This window comes from Sceloporus undulatus, chromosome 2 (genome assembly GCF_019175285.1).
Source record: "Sceloporus undulatus isolate JIND9_A2432 ecotype Alabama chromosome 2, SceUnd_v1.1, whole genome shotgun sequence".
Lineage (NCBI taxonomy): Eukaryota > Metazoa > Chordata > Lepidosauria > Squamata > Phrynosomatidae > Sceloporus > Sceloporus undulatus.
In genome coordinates, this window is record NC_056523.1 from 31,954,764 (window position 1) to 31,972,307 (window position 17,544).

Below are 17,544 nucleotides of genomic sequence, written 5' to 3' on the forward strand. Positions count from 1 at the left end.
GGCTTATTTTACCTCCCCTGGCCAGAGGTCTTGGTCCTCTCCTTCCTTTGCTCCTCCTTCCTCCACCACCTCCAAAGCTCACTGGCCAATGGCAGACTGGGGCTGGAAACAGGCCAGCCCCGCTCTTCTGTCATTGGCCAGACAGCTTCAGGGACGCGCGCTCCTTTTTAACCCCGTGCATGGGCACACAAGGGGTGAGCGCGCGCTGCTGCCAGCCGCTGCCCAGGCAAGTGCTGGGGGCAGCGTAGCAGCTGTGCAGAAGAAGGAGGAGAGTAGCGGAGGAGGAGGGTGGGCGGCCAAGGAGGAGGAGGAGGGGTGGCTGGCCAGCGCCAGCCACATTAGTGGCCGCGGCAATGGCTGAATGAGCGGGCCCGCCCAGAGGCGGGCCCAACCAGGATCTAGGGGAACTGGGGGGTGGGCCCGATTCCTCGAAAACCGTGATTGCCCGGGAGCTGCGGATATGGCATCCCTATCGTAATAGATTGTTATTTATTTTGAAAGAAGACAGTAATGGAAAAAAATATTGGAAAACACAAGAGGGTTACAAGTACAAGAAAGGTACAAGCTCCTTGCTCCCCTCCCTGCCACCAAATTATGTAAATGGGACAGAGAAAACATCCTTGGAAGATGCTTGTGAGCACAACTCATACATACTATTTCTTTGCCCTGGTTGTTGTTCTGTGCCTTCTAACTGACTGTGACTTTACAGCAATCCTATCATAAGTTTTTCTTGGGAAGATTTATTCAGAGAGGTTTTTGCCTTTAACTTCCTCTGAGGCTGAGAAAGGTGACTGCCACAGTCACTCTGGGTTTCTATGCTGAGTGGAATTCAAACCCTGGTCTTCCGGAGTCCTATTCTGACACTAAAACCACTACATCATGCTGTAGATAGTTTTAATGATGTCATATTGTTATGTATGGTCAGGAGGTGTTGGTTGCTATGTTATGTTAAATGTGATATGTTTTGTGTGTGATTTGTATGTAATATTATGTTATATGTTAAAAAATCTTCTTTAACGTCTTGGTTTTAATGTAATAAAATTAATAAATATTTTAAAAAAATCACTATATCATGCTGGTTCCTTTACACATAATCTATTGATGAATGTACATATTTGTACACCATGTTGGCTCCTGATTTGCACACATTTTATATCGTACAAATTGAGCACCTGGATTCTACTGCGTGTGACAATCTGGATTATTTTAATAGAACCAACATCTAGTTACTGGGGTTTTTTTCCTCCAAAGAGGCCAGAATGTCATAATGCATTAAAAACAAAAAAACAAAAAAATACAGGACATCAACTGTATACCAAGTATTAAATCCTCTACTTTAAAAGTGAATACTTCTAATGCAGCAGTTGGAACCAAAATCTTCCTCAGGCTTGCCCAGGATCTTCACAGATGTGCTCATCTCTGTTCTCCCTCTTTCAATCTCTTACTGTTTACAAACTTGCAGACAAAACTGTATGCCATACTAGACCAAAAAACAAAACAAAAAACAACAACAACGATTAAACAAGAGTTTACAACAGGTACTTTATACTTTCACCATTTCCCCCTTCAGAAGGAAAACCTATTGTATGACATCCACACATAAAAGCCCTCTCCTTAAACAGCCAGTAATCCACTGTGCTATTTGAAACTGCCAGTTTGCACATTTCCCCTAAAGGACAATGAAAGGAACAGCAGGAAATAGCCTGTCCAAACTAGAAAGGGCAGCAGGACTGATTTCATCCTCGCAGCTCTCCATGTATGTAACTCCACTCAGTAAAACCAAGAGGAATTTTGCAATTGTACAACTGTTAATAAGTCATTTACCTTAGTATACTAAGAGGCAGAAAGCTAATATCCTCACTGGATTCAGCACCAAGTAGTTCCCATGAGAAACCATTAGTTTTAAAATGCAATGGAAAGTAGGAGAGTGAATTGTTAAATAAATTCATGGGAGGGGGTCGTGAAATATTTTATTAACACATAATTATAATATAAAACAATGTATACAGTGTGCCTCGGGATACGAATGATCGGGTTCACGAAATTTCCGGGATACGAAAAGTTGGATTGGAAAAAACTGTTTCGGGTTACGAAATTTTTTTCGGGTTACGAAATTCATTATCACAGCGCGAAATTCAATCTGCAAAGTGCAGCTATAGCTTTCCGTGCTAACAGGAAAGCCTTTTCGGGTTATGAATTTCGGGTTACGAAGGAATGGAAGCGAACGAATAATTTCGTAACGAGGTGCAGTGTAGGTGAAACTACAGCACAAACCATACAATCCACTTACACACTTAAATTAGCTTCACCACAAACTACACAAACTAACAAAAATAAACCATTTTGTACCATTTGACTGGTCTCTTAGGCCAAATTATGGACCATGAGATGAAAGCCCTGATTGACAGACTAGCACCATAATACACAGTAGAAAATATTGTATTTCATAGCACCAAAAAGTTATTTGAAGTATTGTGATGTCATGGGACACAAGCATCAGTCATGAATGCATGTCTGTTAGGGACATGTGCACATATAAGTTTCCTGACAAATGCAATGTCCTACAACAGGGGTTGGTATTTTTTCTCCTCTAAAAATTCAACACCCTTCAAACTTACTGTAAAGCCCCGATGTCAGTCCACAAGCATTTCACACTTCCCAGTGAGAAGGCGACTGAGAAACATCTGACACATCCATGTATTGTGGTGGTAGTGTGCTTCAAGCATTTCTGGCCTAAGACGACCATGAGGCAATCCTCACTGGATTGCTGAGCTGGGAGTTTGTGACTGGCCAAGATCACCCAGTAGAGTTTTCATGGCCAAGCAGGATTCATACTGGTCCCAGAGTCATAATCCAATGCTCAAACACTACCAATGTTGGCATCCCCACAGCCGATGAAAAATGATGATATCAGAGTCGGGATGTGCTGGTGTCAGTGCTGGTGTCAGGGTCTCAGCACTGTGCATCTGGACAGGGGACACAGACTCCTGCATCTCCCCATACTTCTGTCTGATGGGATGCAGAGGAGGTCTCTCTGAAAAGGATACAGTATATGAGTGACAGAATGCATGTGCAACACAAACTGACAATGAGGTTCACAGAAAAGCAAAATGTGAATACAGTTCCTCTCAGTCCTAGAATGAATGTACATTATGCAGTTTAAGCATTGGTACCACTTGCAGTGCTATATCCTAGGGAATCTTGAGATTGTTGTTTTAAACAAGTTACTAGAACTTTCTACTGGATAATTATATTTGTGTTGTGTCATGTGTCATCAAACCTGCTTCAAATTATGACAACCTATGAATGAGAGACCTCCAAGTTCCCCAGTCAACAACAGCCCTTAATATATTAAGAATCCAGATCCATGGATTTCTTAACTAAGTAAATCCTTCGGTAATGTAGTCTTCCTCTTTTCCTACTTCCTCCAAGCATGATCAATCTTTTCTAGGAGTCACATAGTCTCAATGGTATGTCCAAAGATGACAGCTCCAGTTCAGTCATCTTGCCCTCAGAAATATTTGACATTTATTGGATTTGGCAGTCCATGTAGAACTCTCCTACAGTGCCACATTTCAACTAATTTTATTTTCTTCCTGTCAGATTTATTCACTATCCAGCTTTCAAAACTATACACAGAAATCTAAAATACTATTGCTTGAATAATATTCTGCACTGGAGAATTCTAGGTACCACATCAAACTACAAATCCAACTATTACAGTAGATGGAGCCTTGACAGTTAAAATAAAATGTAGATTTACTCTTAGTCCCCAATTCTACAATCACCACACCACACTGGTTGCCTCAAGTTTCTGGTGGATGGGGATTCCGACCCTAAAGTCTACTTGAGTTTTTACATGTTTTATCCCCATAGTTTCCTAAAATTTCTGCATCTAAGAAAAATGACAGTTCTCTTGAGGGTGGGGGGGGGGTTTGACCACAAGAAAGCAAGGATAACCATCATCCTTGTTTTGTAATTTCTTCATTTACTTTTATCACCCTGAGTTCAAGAATGGCAAATATTTTAGGGTGTTCACATCCTGATGTTGAAAACACCTTCATTTTCCCAGTACAGTACACCCTTGCCTGCTTTTCTAAAGCCTTTTTCAGGCTTCCAGGATACAGGCTATGCCATAGGAAGGGGACAAACTTAATTACAGTGTGACCGTAACCTGATTTACAGAAATAAAATTAGAATTAAGACATACAAAAATTGATTTCACTGGCAACAGCTAAAACCACTAAGATCACCAGGGAATACATAAGGAAATTAAAAGATGGATTCAACTGACTTACCACTCACAGTAATTAGTAGTCTTTCAGCAGCCAGTGTTTTCCACTCAAAATGACTTGCTGAGATTCATATTTAGTCAATGAAATTTGCTGCAAATATGTATACACAAAATTATATGGATACGCTTGGCTCCTTGCACTACCTCACAGAGGCCATCTAGCTTTGGTCAAAATCCCTATATAGTCCATTAAGGGCTAAATCCTATTGCTCCACCCACAGCAGATCCACTGAATCATTGACTTAATTATAAATCATTGTTATGGAAATCCCATTGTTTCAATAGATTTATCCTAGCTGGATCTAGCAGTTGGAGTCAGGCCCCAGTGTTTAGCTTGAACCAAGAGTGAGAGTCATGTAGTCTTCCAGGTGTTGTTCGGCTACAACTGTTAGAATTCCTCACCAAGACTGACTACAACTGCTGGGACTTGCAGTCCAACAACATCTGGACTGTCACATGATTCCCAACCCAATGTTACAGCAGTCAAGGTTTCCTGTCTGGCCAAGTGTCATACAAAGATGAAAACCGATAAACTCCCAAAGTCAGACCTCCACTTTAAAACGCAGTACTCAGAAACATAGATTCATGCCACTGAAAACAACTTTAGGACAAAGGTAGGAAGCTTTCAGATACTGCTAGACTGCAGGTCACAGCGAGTGGGGAGAAATGCTGGGAGTGGTGGTCCAGAGGGCCATATGATACCTACCCTTGCCTTAGGTCAAAGCTCACTTGGTTTCATCATATATTTCTAATGTGGCTCTACAGGAAAAGAGATTGCACCTCAACATTAGGAGGAACTTCTTGACAGTAAAGGCTGTTCGACAGTGGAACTCACTCCCTCAGAGAGTGGTGGAGTCTCCTTCCTTGGAGGTCTTTAAAGAGAGACTGGGTGGCCATCTGTCAGGGATGCTTTGATTGAGAGTTCCTGCATAGCAGGGGTTGAACTGGATGGTCCTTGTGGTCTCTTCCAACTCTATGATTCTATGAATCTATGGTTATATAACAATATCTTAGTTTCATCTTGTATTACTGTAAAATCAGTGTGATTTTGCAGTAACATTTTTTGTGATGTTATACATTTAGTGTATAGTTGATTTCTATAATATTCAGCTTCTATATTCATTTTTATTTTCTGATTTATTTTACGAATGCAGTATCCCAACTCTGCCTGATAATACAAGTGTTTCCTTTTGGAGTAGAATTTCCTGTTTATGTTTGTTTTGTTTTATTCCAGACTTTAATTCCTATCAAATTTCTAATCATTGGCCAGCTGACAGCAAGGGCTTCTGGGAGTTGATGTCCAAAACAATAAAAAAAATGAAAGTTTGAGAATCACTATAAAGCCCATAAAGACAGGCTGAACAAAGCTGCTTCGGGTCACTTTGGAGATATGCTGTTTAAATGATGCATGCGTCCCAAGAGGCCAGAAACCATGCCACACAGCTTTGGTCTCTTAAAATGTGTGTGTCATTTAAACAGCATACCTCCAAAGTCACATGAAGCAGCTTTATTTTGGCCTGTCTGTACGGACCATATAGGCTCCCTACCTCTGACTTAGAAGCTCTCTGAACAACAGCTTATGACCTGGTTAGAGCTATTATTTTACCATTTTAGTGCAAATGGAGGGGACTGGTGCCCTCTATACTGAAAGAACACAGAACACTATATGAGAAAACTAATCAAAAACTTGGCACATGCTTTCTTTACTTATTTGTTTCCCTCTTTAAGAAACACTGTGTCCTACATTCTCCACACCTGAAATTCAAGTGGTACAATTCAGAACAGTTTTGCTGCAATGAGAAATGTTTCTAGTTCCTTTTCATGCTACACAGTTATGGCATTTTGATGCCACTTTAACTGCTGTGGTTCTGGTCTAGGAAAATCTTGGATATGTAGTTTGGTGAGATATTTTGAGTTCTTTAGTAGAGAACTCTGGTGCCTTCTCAAATTTCAAATCCCAGGATTCAACAGGATCCAGCACTCCAGTAAAAGTGGTATCAAAGTAGTACAATTGTGCAGCATGAAGAAAAACCCAGAATCATTAAAGCCTGAAAGCAAACTAACATGCACCTAGTTGAACACTCCTTCAAACACAGGTCTGCCTCTCATAAACTCACCGGCTGATAACCCAGACCACAGTGAGATGCAAATACAACAGGAAGATAGGAGAGCAACATTCAGTTTTACATTAACAGAGGGAAGAGGAACAGCTGTGTGTGTGACTGTATTGTTTATCAGCAATAATGATAACCACTAATATTTGCAGTGCAGGACGCTAGTGAGGAGATAAACCATGATCTTCCTATGTCTAAAATTTACTGAAAATATTTTATAGATAGAGCCAGACAGGCAGACTGTGAATTTCTCCAGGAGAAATTCTCTGGACACTGGTATTGAAAGGAAACATCAAGCATAACTGGAAAAATATTCAATTCTGATCCAGGTCTGGCACTATTTTATACTTTTGTTAGGAAACCACTGGAAGTATCATTTGCATGTACATTTTATGTTGGTAGCAGCCCATTTAGGAATCACCCAGCAGACGAAGTTTCCTGGAAAACTTACTCTATAAGCATATAAAATAGAAAATTATAAAGAACAGCAGAACAGAAAAATTAATCCACCAAGTTCATCAATCAAAAGTATAAAGCAAACCTGATACATTTTATGTTTTCAAGAACTGGTGGGCAGAAGGTAGATCAGAATCTGCTGGAAAAATGCTTGATGATTGGAAGGAGTTTGGCAAGAATTTCTGATTTGAATGTGTTTAAGACAAGAATTGGAAGTGTACAGCTGACAGGCCATATGTGGCCCACCAAGGTTTTTTATATGAGCCCTGGAATTCCCTATCATCAATCAATCAATCAGTCAATCAATCAATCAATGTGTTTATTTATGCACACATGCACCTCTCTCTTAAACTGTGCTTCTGGAAGAATTCAGGGGGTGTAATTTTTGGTTAAAACAAGGCAAGAGATCACTCATTGCCAGTGTCTTGGGTTTATTCCACATGCCAACTTCTACAAGACTGGAACTAGCCTTCTGGTTTCAATGAAATTGGTGCATGGCCTACAAGGGTTGGTGTGGGGCATGAAAAACCAGAATTCTTATGGTCAGGCAACAGCAACAACAGCAACAACCTCAAATTACATTGTTGAAATAAGTGCTCATTTTTGCATTAGAAGGACTATAAACTCCAATCAGTTTTAATGCTCAAAATAAATATGGGCTCATGATTATTTAATTCTATGTGTGCTTCTTTGCATGTGGTCTCAGGGTTCTGTTTAAAAACAAGTAAAAATCATCAGTCTGCCCAGCTCTGTGGTATAGCAAGGTTTAATTGCACATACTAACAAAGAACCTAGAAGATGACAGCCAACTTGTGAGTAGTCCTAGAAAGATTTCTGATCACCCCCTGACAATATGGGAAGAGAAACGGTTAGACTGGTTTTCTTATGCCCTTCTGTATCACCTTGAACTGGTTAATTTGTAAAAGAGAAAATCCAGGATTTGAGGCTGAATGAACGAATAATAATGGTTGCTTGTTTATTATATTTTGAATTTAAAAATGCATTTCATTGTGAAGAAACCACCCTAGGGTCAACTTACTATGACCTTTTTTCCTTTCTCTCATCTCACTTCTAATCACAAAACTTGGCATGGACTGTCTGGGTATGCTGATTCACAAACAGTAATTTCGGCAGAGCACAGTGAGCAAGCATTTCCACCACAACAGCATTATCTTTTATCCCATTTCAGAAAATAGAGGAAGAGATGGGCTCCAGGGAAAAGGGGAAAAAGCTCAAGGAGAAAGAGTAAAGAATGTGTTTCAGAAGGAGGTGTTGCTGAAGAACAGCAGAGCACCATGTTTTGGAAGAGTCAGCCTTCTCACAGCCCCCTCCCTTTTTAGAGAGCTATGCGGACACTCAGCTGGATAAACAGCTATCCTCCATGTACTGTAGGATTCAAAGTTATTGATAAACACTGTTGAAGAACAGCATGTTCAGAGAAAAGGAAGGACTAGAATCATAGATTCATAGGATCATAGAGTTGGAAGAGACCAAAAGAGCCATCCAAGTCCAACCCTCTGCCATGCAGGAACTCTCAAACAAAGCATCCCTGACAGATATGGCCATCCAGCCTCTGCTTAAAGACCTCCAAGGAAGGAGACTCCACTACACTCCGAGGGAGTGTGTTCCACTGTCAAAGAGTCCTTATTGTCGGAACATTCCTCCTAATGTTGAGGTGGAATCTCTTTTCCTGCAGCTTGCATCCATTGCTCCAGGTCCTAGTCTCTTCAGCAGCAGAAAACAAGCTAGCTCCCTCTCAATACCAATGGGGAATTTGCTAGAACTTGAGGATTTGGCTGAGTTTGACTTCCAGCAAATATCAGGATAGCTGAAGTCACCCATCACTACTACATCTCTCCTTTCTGAGTGTGTGGTCATCTGTTCTAGAAAGGCATCATCCAATTCCTTCATCTGATTGGGGGTCTGTAGTAGACTCCCACAATAACACCCCTGTTGTTTCCTTCCCATTTAATTTTTATCCAAATGCTCTTCACCTGGCTTCCAGGATTGATGTCCTGGATCTCTTCACCGGTGTAAATGTCCCTGACGTATAAGGCTATTCCTCCTCCTTTCTTGTTTGGCCTGTTTCTCTTGAAAAGGTTATACCCCTCTATTTCCACATTCCAATTATAAGACTCATCCCACCAGGTTTCAGTGATGCCTATTATATCATATTTGCTTTGTTGTACTAGGAGTTGAAATTCATCTTGCTTATTTCCCATGCTCTGTGCATTAGTGTAGAGAAATCTTAGATCATGTGTCCTCTTTACTTGCTGCCTGTGCAAGTTTCTTTGCCTTCCACTTTTGGGTCCTTGCACTGTTTGTCTTGTTCCCTCTATGACAGTTTGACTATTTTCTCCAGCCCTTTTGCCTTCCAGAATACTGTCTCCCTAACCCATATAACTCCATTTAAAGCCCTCCTGATCAATTTTTTGAGACTATTGGCAAAAATGTTTTTGCCAACTGGTGTGAGATGCAACCCATCCCTTGCCAGAAATCCCTCCTCGTGGAACTTCAGTCCATGATCCAAGAATCCAAACCGTTCTTGGCGGCATCATCTGTGGAGCCAGTTATTCACCTCTGCTATTTTCCTTTCCCTTCCTGGACCATGCCTTTCAACTGGGAGAAGAGATGAGATGACAACCTAGAATCATAGAATCATAGAATCATAGAGTTGGAAGAGACCACTAGGGCCATCCAGTCCAACCCCCTGCCATGCAGGAAATCCAAATCAAAGCATCCCTGACAGATGGCCATCCACCCTCTGTTTAAAGACCTCCAAGGAAGGAGACTCTATCACCCTCCAAGGGAGTGCATTCCATTGTCGAACAGCCCTAACTGTCAGGAAGTTCCTCCTAATGTTCAGGTGGAATCTCTTTTCCTGCAGCTTGCATCCATTGCTCCGGGTCCTGTTCTCTGGAGCAGCAGAAAACAAACTTGCTCCCTCCTCAATATGACATCCCTTCAAATATTTAAACAGGGCGATCATATAACCTCTTAACCTTCTTTTCTCCAGGCTAAACATCCCCAGCTCCCTAAGTCGTTCCTCATAGGACATGGTTTCCAGACCCTTCACCATTTTTGTCGCCCTCCTTTGGACACGCTCCAGTTTCTCAATGTCCTTTCTGAATTGTGGCGCCCAGAACTGAACACAATATTCTAGGTGGGGCCTGGCCAAAGCAGAATACAGTGGCACTATTACTTCTCTTGATCTAGACACTATACTTCTATTGATGCAGCCTAAAATAGCATTGGCCTTTTTAGCTGCCGCATCACATTGTTCACTCATGTTCAACTTGTGGTCTACTTGGACTCCTAGATCCCTTTCACACGTAGTTTCATTCAGCCAGGTGTCACCCATCCTAAATCTGTGCATTTTATTTTTCCGCCCTAACTGCAATACCTTACATTTCTCCATGTTGAATTTCATTTTGTTAGCTTTGGCCCAGCTTTCTAGTCTATTCAGGTCATTTTGAATCTTGATCCTGTCCTCTGGGGTATTAGCTATTCCCCCTAATTTGGTATCATCTGCAAATTTGATAAGTATGCTCCCAATTCTGTCATCCAGGTCATTGATAAAGATGTTGACTAGCACTGGGCCCAGGACAGAGCCCTGTGGGACCCCACTGGTCACTTTTCTCCAGGATGAAAAGGAGCCATTGTTGAGCACCCTTTGGGTTCGGCCGGTCAACCAATTACAGATCCATTTAACAGTTCCTTTGTCTGCCCCACATTTTACAAGCTTGTTTGCAAGAATGTCATGGGGAACCTTGTCAAAGGCCTTAGTGAAATCAAGATATACTATATCCACAGCATTCCCTTCATCTACCAAGCTGGTAATTTTATCAAAGAAAGAGATTAGGTTTGTCTGGCATGACTTGTTTCTCTGAAACCCATGTTGACTTTTTGTGATTATGGCATTGCTTTCTAAATGTTCACAGACTTTTTGTTTAATTATCTGCTCCAGAATCTTTCCTAGTACTGATGTCAGACTAACTGGACGATAATTGTTGGGATCCTCTTTCTCCCCTTTTTGAAGATGGGGACAACGTTTGCCCTCCTCCAGTCTGCTGGGATCTCTCCTGTTTTCCAGGAGTTTTCAAAGATTATTGCCAATGGCTCCGATATTACATTTGCCAGTTCTTTTAATACCCTTGGATGTTCATCTGGTCCCGGAGACTTAAATTCATTTAGATTAATAAGGTATTCCTCTACTATCTCTTTACTTATTCTGAACTGAAATTCCTCTATTCTGTCCTGTGCTCCATTATCCTCAGGTTGAGCACCCTTTGCCTTTTCTGAGAAGACTGAGGCAAAGAAGGTGTTTAGTAATTCTGCCTTTTCTCTGTCTTCTGTTAACATTTTGCCATCTTCTCCACGAAGTGGCCCTACCGTTTCCTTCTTCTTCCTTTTGCTGCGGACATATCCACATCATCTCTTTCATCATCTCTTTCAACTTCCTACCCAAAGCCTCATAATCCCTTATGATATTCTGAAGGCTGTGCCTTGCAGTATCATTGTTTCCCCCATGAACCAAAAGAAAGGGGTTACGGTCAGTAGGCTTGACAGGTCTTGTCAGCCTCTCTGTCACATCACAGATCTTTGCCCCAGGGAGACAACACACCTTCTGAGACATCTTGTCAGGCCCACAAACCACTGGTTCAGCATGACCACTACACACCTCCTCTGAGGCTTAGCAGCGGCTGTTCCCTTTGGTGGTACTCTCAGGATCCCCTGCTCTGTCTCTGAAGTCTGTCCCTGCTGCTGTTCCTCATCCTTGATAACAGAGAGAGATTCAAAGTGATTCTGTAGCTGCAAGCTCACAGTGCGTTCCCTGGTTTCCCTACTTCTGTGTGTGACATTCCTCCAACTTTCTACTTCTGTTGTATGTGAAGTGACCTCCTCCTCCCCAGCAACTTCCTCTGTGTGTTTCCCGTCCAGGGCCGTCTAGTCTGTTCTGGTCAGGAAAACCTCTTGCTCCCTATGATGCTTAAGTGTAGCTACCTGGGCCTCCAGCTGCTGTACTTTCTCTTCTAAGAGGGCTACCAACTTGCACTTACTGCCAGTGAAGTTCTCCACATCTGTGGGCAAGAAGACAAACATCCTGCAAGTGTTGCAGGTGACTGCAGCAGGTCCCTCAGTGTCCATACTGAAAAGTTTTAAGGAAGCACTGAACAAGACTGTGGGCTTCCTCTGTTAGACACCTGTGTAAAGAACCCCTGTGGGCCTGGCCTTTGTCCTCAAACTCTGTTAAAGAGCTCAATCAACTGGGACTCTAATTATGTACAGAGCTCCTGGCCACTAGCTAGTTCCAGAGGCAAGTCTCTGACTCACTGTCTGTACTTTGACTGTAGCTACTGAGGAAGCAAAATGAGGGTACTGTTCCACCCAAATAAGAATTCTACCCATACATATTTCTTTGTTTCTTTCAGACCCCAAATTTCTAGTGAGACACCGACAATTGTTCACACCTGGAACTTTTGCATGTGTTGTCTTTGCATACCTTGGTAAGTCTGCCTGCCCCTTTTCTTTGGATGCCTAATTCATATTTGTATTTGGTCAGCTAAAGTTTAAAGCTACTGCAATACCGGGAGTATGGGGAATGAAGACAAATTTCATTGAGTGGCAGAATTCTTAATGGAAGGGACATGTTCTCATTCCTCCCCCCTCACACACACATAGCTACACCTCCAAGAATAACTGTCACTGCCCATGATAAAACTGGGTTGTGCAATGGTAAAATAGAAGGATGTGTCTTCTGGGCCAGCCTTAAGCAATGCACTCACTGCCCCATTATTCTTCCATTATGGCACTCAAGGGGGCTTAAATGGGGGGGGGGGGGTTGGAAGAAGCCTCCTGATCAGGCCCAGATGTTCTGTGTGTCAGCTAGAAAAAAATCTGGTTTCCCTCGCATTCAGATTTTTTATACTGCAGGTTCTCTCCTCCAGTAACTAGAAACTTTTCAAACCTTCGTAAATTCTTCAAAAATGGATTCAAATTGAATAATTATTGCTGTTTCCAGCATGCAAAGGACCATGTTACACCCAGTGGCGTCACTAAGGTTGGAGTCATCTAGTGCTGTAACTCATGGTGTCACCCCGACACTAACCTCCTCCCATACCACACCATGCAGAATCCTTAGTAATGTTTTTTCTACTGTTACTCATAAATCATAATTTCTGTATAATCATTGAATATAATGGCAATCATTGTGGCATAAACAACTGGTAAAATTAAAATTATACTTTTAAATTATAGTTTCATACATACAACCTAAATGTATTTGCATGTAAATAATTTCATATGGTTAAAGTGAAAATTTGGTAAGATGTGGTGGTTTTTTAATAAAATTTAAAATGAATTAAAAATTTTAATTAAAAAACAAACAAACCTGGGGCCTATCCCTTCTCCTCCCGCTGAGTATCATCCCACTCACTCCATTTCTTCTGCTGGGCTCCAGCATTTTAAAGGGATACAGGTGAACACAACAGCCCATTTGTGCCCAAAGGCAGATGTTTGGGGAGCAGTGGTGTCACACCCCTTGTCACCTAATGCAGTCCTCACCCTTGTGCACACAAACCCCTTGTGATACCCCTGGTTACACATGTTGACATATATAAGCGTTAAAGACAAGTAAGCAATTGGGAGAATGGAAGGAATCCCAATTTAGCAGTAAAATAAGGGCCCTGTCACACTACACTGCCATAGTGCTACATTCCACTTTAAATGCCATGGCAATTTTCTGAGGAATTTTGGGGTTTGTAGTTTAGTGAAGCGCAAGAGCTCTCTGGCTGAGAATTTAAATTCCACTACCTAAACTGCAAATTCCAGGACTCTATATGATGTTGCCACGGTTGTTAAAGTGGAATATGGCCCTATAACAGTGTGGTGTGATAGGCCCATGAGACTCCAGCACAACTTTTTAAGACTAAATTCTAGACCTGGTGAACAAATCTGCCAGCTTTAGTTTCTGCTGTCTTCAGATTTATTTTATTTTATTGCATATCACATTTTCTCATTCACAAATGGAATAATTTTGAAAATTCTGGAAAACTCTTAAATGAACTCATATAAAATTCCCACCCATCCCTAATCTCATCAGAATGGATGCCTCGCATGTCCTTTGATCATATATTGGTAACATTAGAGTCTGGTTATAACTCTTCTGGGACACAGCCTGAAGCCATGGATTCAATAAACTGGCCTCATGGATGAACAATAGAATCTTGTCACCACCATAGATTAACACATTTATAAAGGCATGAGCTTTTGTGAATCATGGAATCATAATGTTGGAAGGCACTGCAAGAGCCATTTTGTCCAACTTCCTGCCATGCAGGAAAACACAACTAAAGCACTCCTGAAAGATGGCACATAATCTCTGTTTAAAGATCTTAAGGAACAAGTGTTCACTTCAACAAATGTAAATATTGTCTTATTGTTGCACACATGTTAATCCCTACAAGTGTTATCAGCAAATCTTTTAAAAATACAACTAAAATACATATAAATCTCTTATCACATGTATCCCAAATGTCACTACCAAAAGTCCTAAGAGCATATTTTACACACTCTTGAAATCCAGAACAACCAAGCCAGGAAGCCCGCTTCATTTGTTTCTAAAGTGCTTCCCAGAGCATGGCAAGTCTATTACTTTTTGGAAACAGTATGCCCAGGTGTTCTTTCAAGGCTAAATGGGAGAAGCATGTTTATAGGGGAAACACCATTCTGTATTAACAACAATGGCCTTGAGCATTATGAGCATGATTCCAGCCCTCTTCCTGTCTCAAGGGGTGGCCTATTTTAGACTTCTGCAGCAGCCCCCCCCCCCCAAATTTGGAAACCATGACTCAATTCCTGTTTTCAAAACATCCAGACCCCTGTTGAAAGGACACATTTGCTCTTCTCCGATGTATAGTTTAGATATATGCACACAATAAGAAAAACAGGAAGCAACACACATTAGGCAGGCCAAGAGAGGGGAGGATAAGATACTGAACAAAAATTTCTGTAAGTGATTAGCCATTCAGTTGGTCAGTAACGAGACAGTGTCATCAAACACGGAATAGAATTTCTATCCAAATTCAGAATACTATAGCCAATGAAAATCCCATTTCAACCCTATGTGGAAAATTATACCTCCACAGCACGTAAAACTGCAGTAGAATGGGATATCCTCCAAGAAGACCTCATATCAGACCATTAGTCCATTTAGCTCAGTTCTATCTACACCAACTGGCAGCAACTTTCAAGGATTTCCAACAGGCATCTTTCTAGTATTTCATGTAATGATTTGAGTGTTGGTCTATCACTCTGGAGACCAGGGTTCGATTCCCAGCTTGGCCATGCATCCTACTGGGTGACTTTGGGCAAATCATACTTGCTCTGCTTCTGGGGAAGGCAGTGGCAAACCTCCTCTGAACAAATCTTCCCAAGAAAACCTCATGATAGGTTTGCCTTAGGGTTGTCATAAGTAAAAAATGACTTGAAGGCACATAACATCAACACTGAGGTACAGTGGGCTCTTGGTATCTGCTGGGGTTTGGTTCCAGGACTCCTCCATTCCCGTGGATAACAAAAGCTGTGGATGTTGAAGTCCCATTAAATGCAATAGCATAATAAAATGGTGTCCCAATGGTTTGCTTTTGGAATTTATATCTTTTTGGAATATTTCTAAGCCATGGAGCATTGAATACATGGATAAGGAATCCATGGTTACAGAGGGATGACTGTATATCCTTCTTTGAAAAATAAAAATATAGTACTGTATTTTTCAATGTGGCTTACAAAATGCAAAAATGAGACAAATGGCAATATTGACAATATCAAATCTGAAAACACTTTATCATTAATAAAACATATGATGCCAGGACAGAACATTGAAAATAATAAGAATGCACCTTGAAGTATAGTTTTCAAATTTGTTGTTGTTAACTGCCCTCAAGTTGACCTTGACTCATGGCAACCCTGTGGATGAGACATCTCCAAGACTCTCTGTCATCTACTGCTCCGCTTAAGTTCTGCAGAGTCATGCCCATGACTTTCCTAATTGAGTCCAACCGGCCCTTGCGGTCTCTTCCAACTCTATGATTCTATGATCTAGTATGTAGTCTTCCTCTCTTTCTTCTACCCTCAACCTTTCCTAGCGTTATTGTCTTTTCTCATGATGTGACTGAAGTATGACAACCTCAATTTAGTCATCTTGGCTTCCAGGGAAGAGTTCAGGCTTGATCTGTTCTAGAACCCATTTGTTCATCTTTTTTGGCTGTCCAGGATATTCTCAGCATTCTTCTCCAGCATCACATCTCAAGTGAGTTAATTTCTTTTATATGCTTTTTTTCACAGTCCAGCTCTCACATCCATAAATAGTGATTGGGAATACCATGGCTTGGATGATTCTAGCTTTAGTTCTCAGTCGTATATCATTACTCTTTTGGATCTTCTCTAGCTCTTTCATGGCTGCCCTTTCCATTCCTAGTCTTCTTCTTATGACTTGACTGAAGTCTCCATTCTGAACAATGTCTGATCCTAGGTATGAGACATCTTTAACTATTTCAATTTCCTCATTGTCTAATTTGAAATTATGTTGGTCCTCTGTGGTCATTATTGTTGTTTTCTTTATGTTCAGCTTTAAATACCTATCTGAAAGTGTTTAATACCTATCTGGAAACAAATACACACGAGTTGAAGAATTCTTACAAGGAAGAAGTTCCATATGGCACCACTACCTAGAATGTCCTGGCACTGATGCCAATCAAACTGATTTTGCTTGTGCGAGGCTAGAGGGGGCTTGGGTAAATTCTTATGCAATCACTTATAAGTATGGATTGTCATGCCAGTATGCATAATTGATTTAAACACCAATATCCACTCACATTTTTAGATTCTACAGAGTAGATGTGGATGTTTGCCACTGATTGAACTATTAAAAGAACAAGCAAAAGGAGCACTCTGGACTTTACAATTTCAGCAGTATGTTGTTTAAATTACATTTCAGTTCCAAAGGACTGCTTCTGAATAGCAAGACCACTAGAACACAGAATGCTTGAAGGTATTTCCAGCTCACAGTCTTTATATCTTTGCCTGCTATAGTATGGGAGAATAAAAGTCTACAAAATAGATTGTAACTACGGTATGTGGGGGGCTTGGGGTTTTACTCAAGTAAAGTTCACAAGTGCAGAACAGTACAAGAATTGTGAAGTTTCAAACACCTCTTGGGCACTAAACAAAAATTCTGGCAAGAATCATCTTAATTCAGTCATTCTTACATGGGGGGAAGGACATTCTGGGAAACCCTCTTTGCACTAGACAGCACAGCAACACATGCTCTAGCAGGCCTGTACAGATGCTGAACTCTTTTGCTGCTGAGTAAGGGAAACAGGTTTTACAAACTCATTTACCTCTACTTCAGAAGTGGGGGAGTTTCTTATACAGGAACCGATGAGGTTTAACTCTGCTTCTATCCTGTGCATTTCTCGCTCTTGTTTGTTTACCCACCAGCTAAGTCCCAGCTGTTCAAATTACAGATTTCTTTTTCAAAAAAGATATATTTATTTGCAAATACAAAACAGAGGGACAAGCTAGACTACTCAAAGTGCTTCTATCTGCAGTACAGAAACAAAATGCCACTTCCATCTTCATGTACCTAACTCTGTCCTCAGTGTCCCAATTAGTTTGGAA

The 17,544-nt window shown here is 41.1% G+C and overlaps 1 protein-coding gene across 17 annotated transcripts in view; it reads right to left on the reverse strand.

Moving 5' to 3' along the window:
• Positions 1-17,544, reverse strand: part of MAGI1 (membrane associated guanylate kinase, WW and PDZ domain containing 1) — a 598,529-nt gene that overhangs the window by 503,646 nt on the left and 77,339 nt on the right. The gene's annotated exons all lie outside the window — the stretch shown is intronic.